General features: G+C 42.2%; 1 protein-coding gene across 1 annotated transcript in view; it reads right to left on the reverse strand.

Annotated features, from left to right (window-relative positions):
• TIAM1 (TIAM Rac1 associated GEF 1) overlaps positions 1-20,231 on the reverse strand; it is a 252,285-nt gene that overhangs the window by 183,367 nt on the left and 48,687 nt on the right. The window contains exons 2-3 of the mRNA XM_084843614.1: positions 12,098-12,152; positions 4,396-4,582 (exon numbers count right to left, since the gene is read on the reverse strand). The gene's annotated coding sequence lies outside the window, so the exon portion shown is untranslated. The remainder of the gene's footprint in view (positions 1-4,395; positions 4,583-12,097; positions 12,153-20,231) is intronic.

Here is a 20,231-nt window from a genome sequence, read left to right on the forward strand (position 1 = left end):
TTATTCAAGCATGGCCAGTGCAAGGTCAGTGACAGTGTCCTGGGAAAATGAAATAGTCCCCCACTGGTTTTTGAATACCGCCATTTTTTCAAATGTTAGATTTGTGTACATTTACTCTTTTGTGGAGTGACTCAACTGTTTGTCCTGTGTAGAATGCAGAAAGGCGTTGCTGGCAGATGATGGCATTTATCACATTGGAAGATGAGCCAGTGTATGAACCCCTGAAGTTGTGGATGACATTATTAGGCCTGCAATAGTGTTGCCAGAATAGACATGGAGACAAGAGTTGGCATCTGGGTCTGGCTCTTGAGTCTATATCTCAGGTATGTGGTTGGCTGTTGCTGGCTAGTAGCTACTTTAGGGTTCGGGGCCATCTGTAAGAAAGTACAGGCCTACCACCCAAGGCCTCTGAAAGGGAAGAACCATTGTCCAGGATGGGCTGTAGATCACTCATTATACATTTGAGCCTGCTGTGCAACGTTACATGCCATTCCAAAGCTTTCCCCAACCCTCAGGAGCAGCTTGCGGGGAAGGGGGGGCACAGAGAACTGCAACTGGGAAGAAGAGATATGAAAGCCCTGTTCCATAAGTGGAATTTGTCATGTGGTTGTTGGGATTCAGTCCTATACAATGCATATTATGACTGGGTTCACATGACACGCTAACCCAAAGGTTCAGTGTGGGTTGTTGTTGAACCGTCGGTTGTTTGTTGAACTGTGGGTTAACGCATTATCTGAACCCAGGACATTTTCCACAAGATGGCTTGTTAACCATGCAGTTTGGCTTATTTTTCTCAAACAAGCCACCTTGAGAACCCATGGTGTGTTGGTTAACAAGCCACACTGCATGATTAACAAGCCACCCTGTGGAAAATGTCTTGGGTTCAGACAACATCCTAACCCACGGTTCAAGAAACAACCCATGGTTCAGCAACAACCCACACGCAGCCACTGAGTGTGGGTTGGCGTGTTGTGTGAACAGCCCCATTCTAATGGTGTCCGTATCAGAATAACCAACTAGCTTTTGAACTTTTTCATGGCACAAAAAAAAAGAAGCCAGCTTAATATTAATTCAGTAACAAATACCATATTATAATAAATACTATATTATTTAGGGATAACTGATGTTGTATATAGTTAAACTTAAGAAACTGAAAGCGCATGGGAGAAATATGCTAAGAAATACAGCTTAATTTTAAATTCTGACTTAGTTGTTTAATGCAAATTATACATATGATCCCTACTATGATTCATTGGACTAATTAGAATATAGAAGTTTCTCTTGTTTTATATGTTAATATGTAGATTTGCTATATCACCATACAGTAAATCTGCAGCAGTAGGAATAGATTTAATCTGTGTCGCTGAGAAGAGTATGACAGAAAGCATTAAATGTTATCTGGCACATTAGAACATCTTACTATGAGATCAGTCATTAGAGTAAGGAAATCCCAGGTTTCAAATGCAGCCCTATTATTGCATATGACAGGAAGGAAACTCAACCACATAAAGCACTGCTGCTGCTCCCCTCCTTCCTCTAAATATAAAAGCAACTGGTCATTGATGGAAGGCTGATGCCAGATGTAGAAGAAAATGCTTTGATCAATAAGTAGAAAAATGTGTTATACTTGAGATTTACGACTGGAAATTAAGGCATACACCTCCTGTTCTGTCATCAGTTTTAATCATACCAGCATGTAAAGAAACTGTCATCTCATTGTCTGGTCAAGGAGCAAACACTCGGTGGTCCAAATTCATACAAATTCTCCCACATTTGGCTGGGAGAATTGAAAACATGCCGTAGGTTTACATGCTCCCCACCCCACTTCCTTGCATGCCAATTCCCTCATCCTTTTCCTGGTTGCTCTAACCATCATTTGCTATGATATCCAAATCAGGCAACCGTAGTTAGTATTAAACTCCAAAACATAGTTTGCAAATCCTCTTCAACCCATGGTTTGCTGTGATTGCCTGATTTTGATGTTTTTGATTAAAGCAACCTGAAAACCGAGAAGGCAATCTGAATGCACAGTGGGACAGCACGCGAACTCATGGTTCTTTCCCAATCCATCAAACCATAGTTTGAAGGCTCATCTTAACCAAGACGACAATGACTGTAGAAGGCTCTGCCACAAATCTTGTTAATCAATTCTCTGCGATCGGGAATATACCATTGCAAAATAATCTACTGAATTATTCACTGGATATGGAAGAGACAAATCAACTCCATACAGTTTTCTATGCTCTATTGTATCAGTCCAAACATCCACCTAGGCCAGCATCCTCCTGTCCACAGCAGCCAACCAGATATTTCTAGGAAGCCCACGAACAGGACATGAAGACAATACCTACCACCATCCTCCTGTTGCTTCCCAACAAACAGTATACAGTGGCACCATGGTGCACCATAACTGAAGCAGAACAATGCTGAGCAAATTTGCTCTTGAATATGTTCTTGGAAAGGCTTGGACTTGTGTCATTTTAGGGAACTATCAGATAAAAATCACTGGAATCTGGAAGTTTTCTTGCAGCTTAGATAGTTAAACAACACTGGGAGAGAGAAGAGGAGGGGTTCTGCCTTTGTATCATGTGGTTTGGCTCACTTGCTCAAGCCATTTGAAGACACCTACAATTATGTACCTTGATCAGTACTGATCACTGCTTTGTTATTTATTCAGATATTTAGACAGATTTTTTTTATGTAAAACCAAACTAGTTCACCACACACACTTTATGATTCACCATCATGTGGACAATGATGGAGGCTAGTAAGAACACAAGAAGCTGGTTTATACTGAGTCATTGGTCCATCTGACTCAGTACTGTCTATACCAGGGATCTCAAACCTTATTGGTCCGTGGGCACATTTGGCATTTTTAAAAAGTGCCCTGGGCAGCACCACAAATTGACTGCTGTAAGGAATTGGGGGGGGATTACAAAAATGTTAGGAGTGCCCCCTTATCTGTGTTTTTGTGCTTGAATGTACACCCTGTGTGCTACCCACTCTTCTCTCTCTCTCTCTCTCTCTTTCTGGCCCCCTTTCATTTTTTTTTCCTTCCTTCCCTCTGGCTCTTTTTCTTTCTCTGTCCCTGGCTCCTCTTTCTTTCCTTCTCTCTCTCTCTCTCTCTCTCTCCTCTTTCTTTCTTTCCTCCCTCCCTCCCTCCCTTCCTTCTTCCTTCTGTCTTTTTGGTTGCCCTTCCTTCCTTCGTTCCTTCCTCTCTCTGACTCCTTGCCCTCTCTGGCTCCTCTTTCTCTCTCCCCGCCACTCTGGTTCCTCTTTCTTTCTTCTCTCCCTCTCTCTGGTTCTTCTTTCTCTTTGCCCCCTTTCTCTGGCTCTTTTTGTTTCTCTCTAGTCTTTCTTTCCCCTCTTTCCCTCTTTCCTTCCTTCCGTCCTTCCTTTCTTTCCTTCTCTCTCTCTCTCTCTCCCTCCCCCCATGCAAGTGAATCAAGCAATTTGTCCATTCACTTGCATGGGGTGACAAAAAGCCCCCCAGCTCAAAATCAGCTGTGGGGGGGAGGCCTATCCTCACCAGGGACCTGCTTTAAGAGTCCTTGGTGGCAGGTGGACTTCAACACCCGCCTCCCACCTCCAGCCATTTTTCAGCAGGAGGTGGCGTTTTTCACTCCTTATACAAGCCTGTGAGGAATCACTCCATTACCTTGTTTAAAAAGCAAAAAAGCCCCCCCCCCCCCCCCGGCGCGCGCTGAAAATTGGCTGCTGGCCCATCCCTCCATCCCCACAAAGAACGCTGTTTCCCCCAAGCAGCCTTGGTGGGGAGTGCACCATTTTTTGGCAAGCAGGACATTTTTCCTCCTATAAAAGTGAATGGAGGAATCACTCCATTCATGTGCACAGAGGGAAAATAGCTTGGCAGGCACCTCCACCTGGCCTTGCAGGTGCAGTGGCACCTGCGGGCGTTGCACTGGAGACCCCTAGTCTACACTAATTGGCAACATACCTCCAGGGTTTCAGACACAAATCCTTCCCAATTCTACTTGGAGATGCCAAAGACTGAATCCAAGATCTTCTGAATGCAAAGCAGGTACTGTATCACAGAGCTATGGACCTTCCCCAAAACAGGATCACAGTAGAGTTATGGTGTGCTATCAGTGAGAATGCCTCTCTTGGGGAAGAAAAGTTGGACTTGATGTTCAGCATTGCTTACAGATTTATGATTGTATGACTTAAAATCTCTTGAAATGAAGACATAGGCTGTTCATTACTGAAAAATGAGTTGGATCCAGATTTAGCCATACTTAGAGTAGACCCATTAGTCTAACCTAAGTCCTGTTGATTTCAGTGGGTCTATTCGAAGCATGACGACTGGATAACCCATTATATATATAAAACATTACAGACTAATAAAGTAGTATCATAAAAATCATCAATACCTACCTTTGCTCCATGAGAAAAAAAACAGCTTAATGCTCCCACAACCCTATAGTATTCTGGGTCACACACACAGGGGGTCCAACAGCAACAATTTAGCAGATCACATCAAAAAAACAGCATGGCTTTTCAAGGCAGTACATGTTTCTTAAGAGGAAGTGTTCACCAAGCAGAAGACTGTTCAGATCACAAGCTGTAAATTAAATCATACACAGAGATACACATCAGGAAAACATTCCAGCTTCAGCTACCATTTTAAGATGAAAGCATCAAAAGGAATTTCTCTTACAGCTCAAATACCCCTACTGTATTCCCAGAGATAGTTTTACTTACAGCACAATAAGCCTCATTTGTTTCTATTACTTGAAGGAGAATGAAGATATTAAGGGAGACAGCAGTGTAACATCCTCCCATTCAGAGGTACTCTGCCACATTTAAATATTTTTGGTGCTGGGCTTGGGGCTATTATTAGCAATATCTTGTTGCTAGGGAAGGCTTTGGTACTGACATGCACCAGCCACAAAGCAGAATCTGATTTGCAAAAGAAGTTCGGGGTGGGGAGGTTTAAAACTAAGGTTGAAGGAAGAAAATGTATAGGTCTAGTCATGTCCTGTAATTATAAAGAAGAATATCAGGAGAATTGAATAACATCTGTACTCGGACCTTATAGCAGATAATCCAGCAACATAGTTACACTACCACTGATCATCCTTTCTGGGACAAGATCAAAAAGTGGCCCTTCAATAACCAAGGAGTCCTTTGCTTAAATGAAGATGGATGCCTTATATTCTTGCACTGATGGTTTGCAATCCATTGAGGGAAGGACTGGCAGGTTTTAACTGTCTTCATACCTCTTACAGTACAATCCTACAGATATCTACTCATAGGTAAGCCCCACTGAGTTCAGTGGCACTTACTTCAAGGTAGGTGCACATAAGATTGTAGTCCTGAACTGCAATTTTATGCACACCGACTTAGTAAATATGCAAAGAAGGAAGCCTTTAGTATGCAAAGTGTTCATAGCCATTCTCATTCACCCACAACCCCTGTTTTCAGGTGGCCACAGTTTTTACAGATAGGGGAACTGAGGCTGAGAGCAAGACTGGGTTGCTCAAAAGGTCACATTCTGAATCCACAACAATTTGAGATATAGACCTAGTTTGCATGTAACAACAACCCATGGTTTAAAGAACCAATGGGTTGTCTTGCACAAGTGGGCACTGTCTCCTGAACTCCGCCACTTCTGCTTTTACTCAACAACCTACCATCAGCTTGTTTGTAGGTTGTTGAGCGTGATATGCAAACCTGGACCAACGGGTTGTTTAGGGGCTAAACAACATGGTAGTTAACCCATGGCTTGCATATCATGCTTAACAACCTATGATCTGCCCGACCATAGGTTCTTGATTAAAAGTGGAAGTGGCTGGCACGCTGCAGGCACCGTGCTTGCTCTCTCTGGTTGTCCCTGACATCCCATGAAGTTGTTTAGCCCACAGGCTGTTGTTACATGCAAAATGGCCCATAAACTCAAATCTACTGGCTCATTTCTTATGTACACTGAAGCAGGATTTAGAGAGGTACAAAACAAACATTCTTAGATCTTCTTTCAGGCCTCATAATCAAACTGGACTATGCACTTAGATAAGGAGTTTTGAAGTATCTAATCCAAGCGGTGAAATGTTAAGAAGAGAGATGGAAATAGTTTTGGATAAAAGATCCAGTATGAAAGTAGTTTTTGAAAAATGTTTTGAAATGTTTTACAGGGCAGTTGTAAATGTATTGCTTTTTCATAACAGATAATACCAAAAATAACAGAACTTCCACTCCCTCCTTACAAGTAACAAAATAATTCTAATTATAATTATACCCCCTCCCTAGTTGTTTGTTTTTATTTTGGTTCACTTAGGGTGCAATCCTATGCATGTTTAAACAGAAAGAAGTCCTACAAATCCCTGCATTCCCCAGCCAGCCATGTTGCAATCTCACTTACCTGAGAGTAATTACCACTGAACTCAATGGGGCTTATTTCTGAGTAGGCATGTATAGGATTGCACTGTTAACATTTAAAAAAACAGAAACCAATTTATTCTGGGACAATTAGTACAAACATATAGGTTTTTACTTATTTGGTCTGTCCCAGTTCTCAAGTTCAGTTTCCAAATATTCAATTATAGCTGCTAGTCTTCCAAAACATGATCAGATTTCTGCCTTCCTTTTTGAGTCCCAATCTGCCATGTTAATTTAGCCATAATGAATAAATCCCACATTTTTGGAACCCAGACCCCTTCTGTAGCTGTTTTGATAGTGCAAAAATCTATCAAAAATCTATCAAACAGCTGTTAACAAATTATGAATTAATTTCTTACAGAAGCATTTTATATCTTCATCATTAATACAAACTTGTAGCAATTAATGCCCATAGATCAATTATATTCTCTTGGGCATCGAATCAGGCCATATTGCAGAATCTGTCAGGAGCACCCTAGCTGCCTCTTGCAGTCCCCACCAATAGCCAACTCAGGACTCAGACGAAGAGGAATTCTTTCCAAGACTTTATTCCTTTATTACTTTATGACTCTTTCAGAATACTAGTCACTAGCACCAAAGCAAGGAACAGCACTGGGGAAAGATAGCTGAGTAGCCTAAGCTCCAGGTAAGGCAGTTGGTCCCCGTTTGAAGGAGAATCATGGAAAGACCCTGAACTTGTGGCCTAGATCCTCCCTCTTTCCCTTGGGTCCTCAGAATGCGACCGTTGTTTGCGCGCCAAACAAGTGCTACGCCTCCTCTCTGCGCTCTCCATCTGTCGTTGCTCCCTGCATCTGCACCGAGCGTCCAGCAAGCCCCCCTCCAGCACTCTCTCACTGCCAGGGTCACTATCTATCCCAGGAATGCTGGCAGGAGGAATCTCTGCCAGCTGCTGTTCTTGTGAGAGATGAGAGAGCTCCTCTCCCACGGATTGCTGCTCCTCCTCAGAATCAGAACTGCTCTGGGGCTCTATTGGCTCAGTTTCCACCCTGACAGAAACTTACATGCATTAAAAGGTAAAAATGAAAGTTCTCCCAAAACTATACTAACCTCACTTTGTGGAAGGTAAAAGCAAGAGGAAGAAAGAAAAAAAGCAACTTTTCCAAAGCTATTTAAGACAGTGAATTGGGAAATTAACCTGCCTCTACTGAGCTATACAACTAAATCTAACCTTTCCCCTCACTATCTAGTAACTCTAGTTTGCATTATTTCAGGAATTTAGAAAATGTACTCTTCCAGCCATTTTGAAATCATCAGGGCAACACATAAACTCTGACACACATGTCTGAGATAGCAGCAACTTTTTCCTTTATATTTTGTCCAAGAACTGTGCTTTATTCCTTCACTACAAGCATACACAAAAATAAACCTATTTCACATTTTGTTCACAGTGAAGCCTATTGGTGCTATTAATATCTTTCGTTAGGAAAGTTATTGCCATCTGCCGAACCAAAAGAGTAAAGTTCCATTTGCTCTTCAGAATATCTTCCATTTGGACAGTGCCGTAGCTAAGTAAGGAGGAACAGTAAGGAAGTATGCATATGAAATGTTAGAAACTGTCAAACTATTCTTTCTGGATGAATGCCTTTCATAGCATAAAAAAGATGCAGTAATTAAAAGAATAGTTCCCTCATGGCCGACTCTAGAGAAGATTTAATTATCTGTTAAAGCTATTGAGGATGAAAGAATCATATAACACTTCGTATTTCTCCTTGGTTACATTATACAACTGATGTCTAGTAAAATTTAGCAAGTTTTAAGTGTGTTTCATTGGCAAGTCAAACCAGAGAACCACAAAAACCTCTGTGGTATGAAGGTTAAACAGGTATGTGCATGAGTGTATCGCATGTGCGTGCACAAGTGAGATGCTTAAGTGAGCTCTAGTATTTAAAATGTTCTAGCTATCATTTGCCTACTTTAAGATATGTCCATAATTGGGAGTTTGGGTATGACTCAACTAGCAATTATGATCTTACCTCTGGGTTTTTATTTAAGAAAAATATCAGTCCATAAAATATGAAATATCTGAAGATATTGACGAGACAAACACAAAAAAGAAGCAAATGTACCTACTGTTGACAGCACCTAACCCCAAGAGGGCACAAGAGGCCTCTTCAATAGCTGCAAATATGTTTGACAGGTGCTATTGCTACCTTCACAGTAATGGAGACTGGAAAAGAGTAATACTTGTTCAGTGTCTCTCTGCTGTGCAAATATTAAGGAGAAACATGCATTTCACTTTTGACAATGGCTGGTCCCCTAGTACCCAAACACCAGTATCAAAACTAGATGAATCAATGTCCGACTTACAAGCATTACCCATGAAAGATTTTTAATGTATTACTGCTTTAAATCTAGATCTAAGAAATAGAAGGTAGGATGTGTCCAAGCTTCAAAAGGGAATGTATAGTATAATTCTGTGGACCAGCCGTAAAAAAATTCAAAACTTTGAAAACATTCAATGGCATTTGAAGAGGAAAAAGCAAAGAAGAGAAGAAAAAGGAAGAAGTGGTATGAGCCGTTTTTGCCTGACTACGTTCACCAAAATGTATTCCATATTTAGAGAGATGCCATTTAAGGGAAGTAAGAACATAAGAAGAGCGATGCTGGATCCGATCAAGGGTCCATGTATTGTAACTAGGAAAATGACATATAGGTGACACTAGATAAAAGAGATAAAGGGCTAGTTCACATGTAACGGTGGCAAATTTTGAGTTGCTTTCTGTAAACAAACTTCGATTGACCTGATTGAAGGTCGTGGGAGTGAACAAACCAAGACCAATGGGTTGTTTAGGGGCTGAACACCCCAGCTGTTAATGCGAGAACAAACCATGTGCGCAACCCCATTAACTGTGGGTTAAATAACCTACAGTTTGCCACCATGATATGCAAACAGGGTCATGTTCGTTGTTGTTGTTTATTCATTCAGTCGCTTCCGACTCTTCGTGACTTCATGGACCAGCCCATGCCAGAGCTTCCTGTCGGTTGTCGCCATGCCCACCTCCCCCAAGGTCAAGTCCGTCACCTCCAGAATATCATCCATCCATCTTGCCCTTGGTCGGCCCCTCTTCCTTTTGCCTTCCACTTTCCCTAGCATCAGCATCTTCTCCAGGGTATCCTGTCTTCTCATGATGTGGCCAAAGTACTTCAGTTTTGCCTTTAATATCATTCCCTCAAGTGAGCAGTCCAGCTTTATTTCCTGAAGTATGGACTGGTTTGATCTTCTTGCAGTCCAAGGCACTCTCAGAATTTTCCTCCAGTACCACAGTTCCAAAGCATCTATCTTCCTTTGCTCAGCCTTCCTTATGGTCCAGCTCTCGCAGCCATAGGTTACTACAGGGAATACCATTGCTTCAACTATGCGGACGCTTGTTGTCAGTGTGATGTCTCTGCTCTTCACTATTTTATCAAGATTTGTCATTGTTCTCCTCCCAAGAAGTAAACGTCTTCTGATTTCCTGGCTGCAGTCAGCGTCTGCAGTAATCTTTGCGCCTACAAATACAAAGTCTGTCACTGCCTCCATGTTTTCTCCCTCTATTTGCCAGTTATCAATCAAGCTGGTTGCCATAATCTTGGTTTTTTTGAGGTTTAACTGCAACCCAGCTTTTGCACTTTCTTCTTTCACCTTCGTCATGAGGTTCCTCAGCTCCTCCTCGCTTTCAGCCATCAAAGTGGTATCATCTGCATATCTGAGACTGTTAATGTTTCTTCCAGCAATTTGAACTCCAGCCTTGGATTCATCAAGCCCAGCATGTCGCATGATGTGTTCTGCGTACAGGTTGAATAGGTAGGGTGAGAGTATACAACCCTGCTGTACTCCTTTCCCAGTCTTAAACCAGTCTGTTGTTCCGTGGTCTGTTCTTACCGTTGCTACTTGGTTGTTATACAGATTCCTCAGGAAGCAGACAAGATGACTTGGTATCCCCATACCACCAAGGACTTGCCACAATTTGTTATGATCCACACAGTCAAAGGCTTGAGAATAGTCAATAAAACAGAAATAGATGTTTTTCTGAAACTCCCTGGCTTTCTCCATTATCCAGCGGATATTGGCAATTTGGTCTCTAGTTCCTCTGCCTTTTTGAAACCCAGCTTGTACATCTGGCAATTTTCGTTCCATGAATTGCTGGGGTCTACCTTGCAAGATCTTGAGCATTACCTTACTAGCACGTGAAATAAATGCCACTGTTCAATAGTTTGAACATTTAGCGTTTCCCTTTTTTGGTATGGGGATATAAATTGATTTTTTCCAATCTGGTGGCCATTCTTGTGTTTTCCAAATTTGCTGGCATATGGCATGCATCACCTTGACAGCATGTATTTGCACATTACTTGGACTGCATGTCATTTCTAAGTGTTTCTCTCTCTCAATTTATATTAATTCTATTATAAGTTTAAGTTTACTTAATTGTAGGGCTGAGATTAGTAACTGAAACAAACCAATTGCTCATAATTTAATTTTTAAATTATGTATGTAATAATACTTGTACCTTGCAGTCCACTAACCACGTATTTTTATTTGAACACAAGGGCTGGGAGAAATATTACCACAGAAACCAGAATTTAACAAAATGCACCAAATCCAGCATCAACTGCTCAAGACTTCTTTAACTTGAGACATTCCCAGACCTTGCACATATATTGCCCTTACATCATCTATGAGCCTCACAGGTATATGCATACTTTAGCCAGCATGACAAAGGAACTTAGCGGAATCAAGAGGAAGAGACTGTTTTGGCCAGTCACAACACTGTTGGGTGAAAGTGGCCCACTAGATGAAGGCCTACAGGAACATGGGAGGCACATGTCCAGGAGCTCTCACTGGAATGTGCAAGTGGTACGAGAGTAAACCTGCCATACCTATGCAGAGGCCAATTCTCCCCTCCTTTGGGGTGAAAGACACAGGACAGGAGATAGCCTGAGAAAGGAAGAACTAGTGGATGGGATAGCCAGTCCTGGTTTGTAGGGAGAAGATGATTGTGGGAGAGGAAAGAGGTGGAAAATGGTGAAAATCCTGTCTCCCTTGAACTGAAGACCACATCACAGGGATATAGTTAGCACATAACAAGTAGCTAGTGAAATTCCATTTAAAGTCCCACATTTAAAGAGTGGGCGATATGTAATATTTTGCAACCCCTGGATGACTTTTGGAATTATTGCTCTATTATGCTGGGACTGAAAATCTACAGGAAACTTTTTGCTCATGGATGTTCTCTATATATAAGGTTGTTATTTTCAGCCCAGATTGAGCATCATTTAAGCACTCCTTGAAATAAAGAGTATGTCCCATTATGAGCTCTAATAATGTTTTTGGTAATCAGCAACTAAAACGTGAGTAATATACAATTAGCTTCCATGCATCCCAAATTCCACAGAGGTGCTTTCTGTTTCCCAACACTGACAGGATCACCATTTCTCATTTTAAAACTGCTCCTTAATTGCTTGATCCTTTCCAAAGTTCTCATGACTCATAAAGATGTACAGTAGATACTGTTGAAGTATTCATTTTATCCCACAACGTATTTTTTTATCCTGTACCTCAAACAACAATATCATCCAACAGAATGTATTTCATAAACCAGACAAAGACTTATCCAGTCTTAACAAGCACCTTAACTTTAAAAGAGCTTTCATTTATGCTGGATCTATGTAAACAAAGAATATAGGAAAGTATTATACATACGAGCCTGGGAAATAGGAAATGCGGGCATCATCACTTCACTTCATAGATTTTAAGTCTGTAAAACAAAATTACACAAAAGCCATCAATGTGCAGCATGTGCCAACTTGGACATTTAGTTCATTTTGGTCACACAGTAATTAAATTGTCAATAAAGAAACCAACCCAAAGGAAGAGAGAACAGAAGTACTCTATATAAGCTTATTCTCTGAGGATCACTTTAAAAAAGAAGAGAAAAACCTACTCATATGCTCTAGCATATCCGGATCCGATTTTGCTTTTCAAGGAATTCCTCTTCACCAGTCTTGAAGCCTGAATTCAAAGCACTCAAGAAGGACTCACCATTCTTTGTACAAGTAAAACGGTATTGTAAGAGTACCCTATTTTGACGATGGGTGTATTTGCCACATAGATAGAGACTCTTCAGCTGTACTTATTTAAGACATACAGAATGTTTTTTCTCATTGTGCCGGCTACTTGTTTGCACCAAGATCTGACCCAGTACCAAATTTGCAGCAAGGCCTAGTTCCCACAATCACAGCAGCTGAAAAGAAGCCACCGTGGCTTGTTGCAGCTGCCATGCATGCAGCTTGCCATGTTGTCCAAACCCAGGTGGCACAGCTTGTTTGGGGTGGGCAGCAACCCTCACATCACCTGTGGGCTGTTGTTGGGTGATGTGAGGGTTGCTGCCCACCCCAAACAAGCTATGCCACATGGGTTCGGACAACACAGCAAGCTACACCAGTTTCAGCCACAACGACCATGTGAACTGGGTTACAGTGTTTGTGAGAGTGCAGGAGCAAGCACGCATGCTGGCTTCCACCCACTTGCCCATTTCCGCTTTGTTAAAGAACACTGTTGTGAGCTGAGACATCTGAACCCGGAACTCTGGATTGTTGAGAGAGAAAGAACCACAGTTTTAAGTCATGGTTTATTCTTGGGTAAAAATTCTGGGTTGTTTCTCCCTCAACAACCCAGAGTTCTGGGTTCAGATATCATGGCAAACAACACAGGAATGGTTCCTGGGTTGTTTAGTAAAGCGGAAGTGGGCGAGCAGTCAAGAGCCAGCATGCTTGCTCCCCACTGCTCACGAACAACCGAGTTAACAAACTGTGGCTTGTGGAATCATCCGAACCAGGCCATTGGGTACAATCTAGCCCAAACTAAACACCTTTAAGTCTCATTTATTTACTAGGACAGATACAACCATATTCTCAACCTTCCCACTCAAATTTATGAGACTTAACATTGGCCAGGTCTTACCCATTATTACGTGTGGCTGGTTTTATGTACCCACAATTGTGTATAGATATGATATTCCAAAAGGTTAGTATTTCAGGAATTACTAATCTTACTTGTAAGGCAATGAAAATGTGTACATGTATGGTGCAAATGGGTGGTTTCCAGGTTGCAATGGGAGATACATATTTTATCTCAAAAACTCTTTGGAGGGTAACATTACCAGGCAATGGAAATCATTTACTACATTACTTGTTCACTTTATGAAAAACATGTCTACCTATTTTCCCCTGTGAAAATCCAGAGGATATGGTGGGTTATTCATAAAGTATGGTGCAAATGAACATGATCTACTTTTTTAAAAGTCAGTGTGACAATGAAGCAGCCCTACCTTTGCAAACCACTACCTAACCCTACAAAGTGATCCATGCGCATAGTGACCCTTGCTTTGTCCAGCACCCAAACAATTTTATGATGGTAGTACATTGGTCATCAGTTATATATTTCGCATTCTAGAACTAAATTAGCCATGACTTGATTCTTTCCACCAAATCCATAAACTAGGCTGTCTCTTCATTCACCTTCTAAAGATTTTTCCAAGGAAATACAAATGACAAATAGAACAATATGACAAATTGGACTATATGACAAATCGGACTATATGACAAATCGGACTCAAGTTAGTTCAATCTAGTTCTCCTGGCAATTTTTTCCCTTTGACTCAAAGTGTATTCCCTTGAGTAGCCCTCTTGGAAACTCTTGCAACTCCACAGATCAGAGAAATAACACTTAAAAAAAAAGAAAATCTAGCCAGTTATATAATAAATAGAAAATGTCAGATTGCTCAGAATCATGTGAATTTGTACAGATTGCGCTTGACAAGCTGCACAAATAGGGTGTAAAAGCTCCAAAGGAAAACAGAAGCCTCTGCAAATTTCTGTTCCCCGGGTAGTCAGAGCCCCTTGAACTCCTGTATATAGAAGCTAAAGGCTGCCAGAGATGACTGCTTTGGCATTAGACTCAATGAAGTTCATTAGGACATTTTACAGCAATCCACTTAACAGTTTGCCTAACAGCACAGAGATTTCTGTGTGAGTATGACCTAGATTAAGAGATAAATGTCTGTATTGAAAAGAAGCAGACATTTATGGGCCACCTTTAACATAAATCGATGAAGGGAACTCGTATCCAGAGAATGTCAGCAGCAATTTTATTATTACAGAAGGATCATTTATTCTCTCTTGGGGGGAAAAAAGAAGACAAGAACATGTTAGCAGACACAAGAACTGAAAACAAGCTACTAAACAAGCTACTCCACTCAAGTCAAACAACTAAGGTGTCTACTAGCTAGTACTGCAATCGCTCAAAAAGAGAGGTACCAACCTTCACTCTCTAGCAAGGATCACTTGTTCAAATGGAAGTGGAAAATATTAGGGATGGATGATTAATTGCTGCAATATGGCATTTCTTACTGGTAGCTTTTATTAACAACTTCTTGGTCAGCAGAGCTTGAACACTCCACTCACTCATGGCAAGTCGGAAGTTCTTCCTGGGGAGCAGAAGACCACATGCCATCAATCTAAGCACACTTTTAAAAAATATCACACTTATAAAAAAAATAAGAGCCTGTTCTAGAGACCATGGATGTTGCTGCTCTTGTTCATAGGTTTCCCTAACTAGTCATTAATATACAATAAGCCATAGATCAGATCAGCACTCTTAATGACAGGAACGCAAACTTCACGCTGCAAAGTATGTTGTGGACAAGTACAATATTATGTAATTCAATGGAGGCCCAAGCTGCTTTGGGGATGGGAGAAATTCATCCTGCTTGGACACCCCAAGGGCTGGAACTGAATTTCCAAGAAGAGGACATATCAAGAATTACTACACACTAGCCAGTTATGAAGCAGCTGGCACTGGGGGAATCCTGGCATCTCTCTGGGGTCTTCCCTGCCATGACATGGTGGGGGAAGCCTGGCTCAGGAAGAGAAGACATGGCTTCTCCTTTCAGCATCATAGTACCCAAGTAGCACAAGCATAAACCCATTAAAAGGGCCAACTGGCATCCGCCCGCAAAGAATCTGGCTGCTTTGCTCCTCCAGAGTCTTCCCCCTAACTTGGTGGCTTCCCAAAATCGTTCTGTGGGTTAAATGCTGCCTGTAGGCCACATGTTGGCCATTTCTGGTGTAATTTGTATGCCCCTGCCACAGTATGGTCAAATACAGCATTTGGCTCAGCTGAAGTACTATTTACATAGTAAATAGCAACCTCAGTTGCTTTGATCCTGTCTGCTCGAAACACAGACTAAGGGATCAAAATGGCTAATACTCAGACTCTCTACTGCAAGACAGGGCCACCCACACATCAGCTGCCCCACATCCCAAACCAAGATGTGCCTATACAAATAGGGCCACAAGCAGAGAGAGCTGGGAACCACCAAGAGGAATCTATAGAGAAAACAGCTCCTGATTATTCAAAATAACAGATAGCATAGGAAAGGCAAAAACGTCAGGATCAATCTGACCTGAGGGAAATACCTGCCAAGCCCCAAATATGACTTCCAAACTCTGAGCAAAACACATCCAGTGATTCTTTCCAATGCAAGTTTTTCTCAAGGTGCACCATCCTTATTTGTGCATCTAATTACGGCAGTTCCCGATGTGTTTAAAGAAGTTAGCCACTCCGTTATCCACAATGAAGGCTGAGGAGTCTGCAAATGGGGCCCTGGAACAGTTGTGTGACCAAAAATGTCACTTAGGCTTCCAATTTTCTATTCAAGCTTAAAACTTTGACAGGAATCCACAGAAGCACTTGCCAGAGTGCAGCTGGGACAATGCGGCCCTTATCCCTGCCACTGAGCTAAGCTTCTGAGGGACCCAAGAAGCAATTTCCCAAGTGACTCAAAACCCAGGACAATTGCAGGGAAGAGTTCCACCCTTCTCCAAACTTTAGAAAGGTTGGGTCTCGTGGTTATAATTACAATTGCACTTGGCTTCAGATCTGCTCGAAACGCAGCAAAACTCACTGCTTTCTCAGTGGCTCCGAAGCACAGATTAATATTGAATAACGAGATCCCAGCTCTCCTGGTATTTTTAATTTGGCTATTTAAATTGCTATAGTTTTAAAGGTTGTTCTTAATGTTTCATTATGTTTGTCTTTGTTTATTATTCTTGTCAGAAATCTTGCAAACTGCCTTGGATGGTTATAGAAAGAAATCATATGCATGCAATAAACAAACAAACAAACAAATATTTGGGGGAAGGTCAAGGTAATCTCAGATGTTGCATTTTTGCAACTATAACTTTTGGCTGGCTACCAAAGCCAGGAAAGATTTGTGGACTGCCGTATTTAAATTTAAGTAATTCTCCCCTCCCGTATACAAAAGGATGCCTAATGTTACATTTCAAACTAGCTGATGAATATGGAAGATGATGCCCTGAAAAATGGACAAAAGACTGTATCCAGGAGGTTGCTCAACACTCCCCACCTACAAAATACACCAGGTGACAGGATAGCTGGACTATTTACTCAATAATGATATCTGATCTTGGTGGAGGAAACTTCCCTGCCTTTCTCTTACATAAGCCAATATTGTACATCTTCAAGACTTGCTGAAACTTGTAAACTGCTCTTACACTTTTATTTTCTTGCATAAAACTAGAAGAAAAACAAACATACCTTTCACCAAAATGATCGGGGGGTGTGGAGGCAAAGACAAAAATGTCACTTAAAAAAACAAATATCAACTGAGACCAGTCTTTAAGGCGGTGTTCCCCAACCTGGTGCCCTCCAGATGTGTTCATAGAATCATAGGGTTGGAAGGGGCCTACAAGACCATCTAGTCCAACCCCCTGCTCAGTGCAGGAAGCCTGATTCCCAGGCCGTCTCCCATCCAAGTTCTAACCAGGGCTGACCCTGCTTAGTTTCTGAGATCACTTTAACTCCCATCAACCCCAGCCAGCAGCCAGCTGGGTGGGACATGATAAGAGTTGTAGTCCAACACATCGAGAGAGCTCCAATTTGGGGAAGCCTGCTTGAAGATGTTCTGCTGCTTACACTGGCCTTAGAACTGTATGCAATTTTATTTGCCTAGCACATGCCTAGGATCCTACTGGCCTCATAGGAATTGCACAGAGGGAAAATCTGTTTTGGTATGGTGGGCCACAAGTCGCACAAGCCTGGTTTTTCATATATGATGGCCAACAAAAGGCCTGTTAAATCTCCTTTGAAACTGCCTGCCTGGGGCTGCAAAAACAGATGAACTCTCAGGCACCTAGCAGGTGCCAAGACATAGCTGGTGAGCTCTGTTCAGCTCAGTGGATCACAGGTTGCACAGTTCTTGCAGGAAGGGGGACAGGAAGAGATGGGCAATGAGATTTTCACCAGCTACTTGCCCTAGGGAACTCCTGCTACTCACTCTAGGTAAATGACAAATTGTAAGAGCAGGTAAAGCAATATATTTCATTAGTATCTGCCCTGTTGGTATTCAAGTTACATGGAGATCTTCACCAGACAACTGCAAAGGAATTATCTGCTATATAAAAGAGGGAACGGGTAGAAAATACTGAATGAATCATAACAGTTCCTCTTCCCCAATTTGAACGCAAACAAATCCTGCTATTTTCTCTTCTGCAGATCTACAGCATACCACAGCCTTGACCTCTACCTTTCTCTTGCTTAAACTGGCTCCGTTATCAAGAATTAATAATATGCAGTTCTAGGCTTAAGTAGAGTGCTAAAAGGAATGCACATAGTGAGAATGATTTTGATCATCTCTAATCATTAAAAAGGTGTTAAATAGCTTTGCCAGTATGTATTTTGGTTCTACCAGTGGTGTTTGTTATGAAAAAGCTCAAAGTACATATGCTGCTGACGAGAGGCAGCCTTGTTAGGTAGGATCCAGAAAGTTGCTTCTTTTATATAACCTCCTGTCTATGTGACTCAATTATGGGGGAGTGCTTGCCATGGAAACTGCAGAGACGAAGATGCTTTTTGCCATGACAAAGTGCACGCTTGGGGGAGGGGGGGGGATTGTCAATAGAAAAAGGCAAACTCCTCCACTGCTTGCAACATTTTAATAAATATTTTCCCCCACCCCCAATAAGGCAGCAGAAACTGTTGTGATCTGAAGCAAAACCACATGGCTTTATATCATTCTACTGATTTCAAAGCATCTTTTCATGACATATGGGTCATAGTCTCTGCATCGGCAATACCAACCTCCCCCTACCCATGCAACTTTCCCCTAAACCACCGCCTTGGACAGCCTGTGGCTCCCATTAGAAGAGAGAGGAATGCAAAGATGTGCTTCCTTGTATGTTCCCCTCCCTGCAACATACCATCTCACAATCTTTTGTCAAATTAACCAGCTTGAGAGCAAGAACATCATCAGTGATGACAGGCCCAGTTACTGTCTCTTTTCATCAACAAAGCAGAATCCCCATGCTGCAAGTCAGACACTGGCATGGCTTGCACATAACAACAACCCATGGGTTGCTGGGACTGAGTGCAAACAAGCTGCCTTCAAGCATGAGTGAGTGTGTTGCCTCCATGTGCTCAATGCTTCTGCTTTGCATCTGTTTTCCAAAACAACCCAGGATCGCTTGTATGGCCTTGTAGGCCCCTTCCAACCCTACTATGATCGCCCCATTTATTTATTTATTTATTTTCTATACCGCCCAATAGCCGACGCTTTCTGGGTGCTGCAGAAAAATTAAAACCATGAAGTACAACATAAAACAATATAAAATATGAAAGCTTAAAACTACGGCATAAAAGTACAAACAGAATAAAACGTAGCAGCAACGCAGAGATTTAAAATACAGATTTAAAACACCAGAGCTAAAAGACTAGAGTGCTAAAATGCACGGGAAATAAAAAGGTCTTCACCTGGCACCCAAAGGAGTACAACGTAGGTGCCAGGCAAACCTCTCTAGGTAACTCATTCCACAGCAGAGGTGCCACAGCAGAAAAGGCCCTCTTCCTGGTAGCTACCTGTCTCACTTCCTTTAGCAGTGGCTCTGAAGATGATCTTAGGGTCCAGGCAAGTACATATGGGAGGAGGCAAACCTTCGGATATCCTGCCCCCAAGCCATTTAGGGCTTTGGATGTTAATACCAGAACTTTCAGTTAGGCCCGGAAATGGACTGGCAGCCAGTGTAGCTGGAAAAGTACTGGCGTAATGTGATCTCATTGGCTAGAATCTGTTAACAATCTTGCTGCCGTGCTTTGGACCAGCTGAAATTTCCGGTCCGTTTTCAAAGGCAGCCCCATGTATAACGTATTGCAGTAATCCAAATGCGAGGTTATCAGAGCATGGATAACTGCAGCTGGGCTATCTCTGTCCAGATAAGGGCACAGTTGGTATACCAGCCTAAGCTGATAAAAGGTGCTCCGTGCCACTGAGTTCACCTGTGCCTCAAGTGACAGTTCTGGGTCCAAGAGCACCCCCAAACTACAAACCTGGTCCTTTACGGGGAGTGCACCCCCTCCAGAATAGGTTGAACATCACCTCACTGGGCAGACAAATCACCCACTACCAGTACCTCCATCTTGTCTGGACTGGGTCTCAGTTTATTGGCCCTCATCCAGTCCATTACCATGCCCTAGCACTGATTCAGAGCAGCCACTGCCTCACCTGGGTTTGATGAAAAAGGGAGGTAGAGCTGGGTGTTATCTGCATATTGATGGCACCTCAGCCCACATCTCTGGATAACCTCCCCCAGCAGTTTCATGTTGATGTTGAACAGCACAGAGGATAAAATACAGCACTGTGGAACCCCATAGCATAGTTGCAAAGACACAGAGCAATAATCCCCCAGCACCACCTTCTGGAACAGCCATCCAAGTAAGAGTGGAACCACTGCAGTGCAGTGCCTCCAACTCCCAACCCAGA

The sequence above is a fragment of the Heloderma suspectum genome, chromosome 3, assembly GCF_057233095.1.
Source record: "Heloderma suspectum isolate Gila_16-S chromosome 3, 16-S_ref, whole genome shotgun sequence".
NCBI classification, from domain to species: domain Eukaryota; kingdom Metazoa; phylum Chordata; class Lepidosauria; order Squamata; family Helodermatidae; genus Heloderma; species Heloderma suspectum.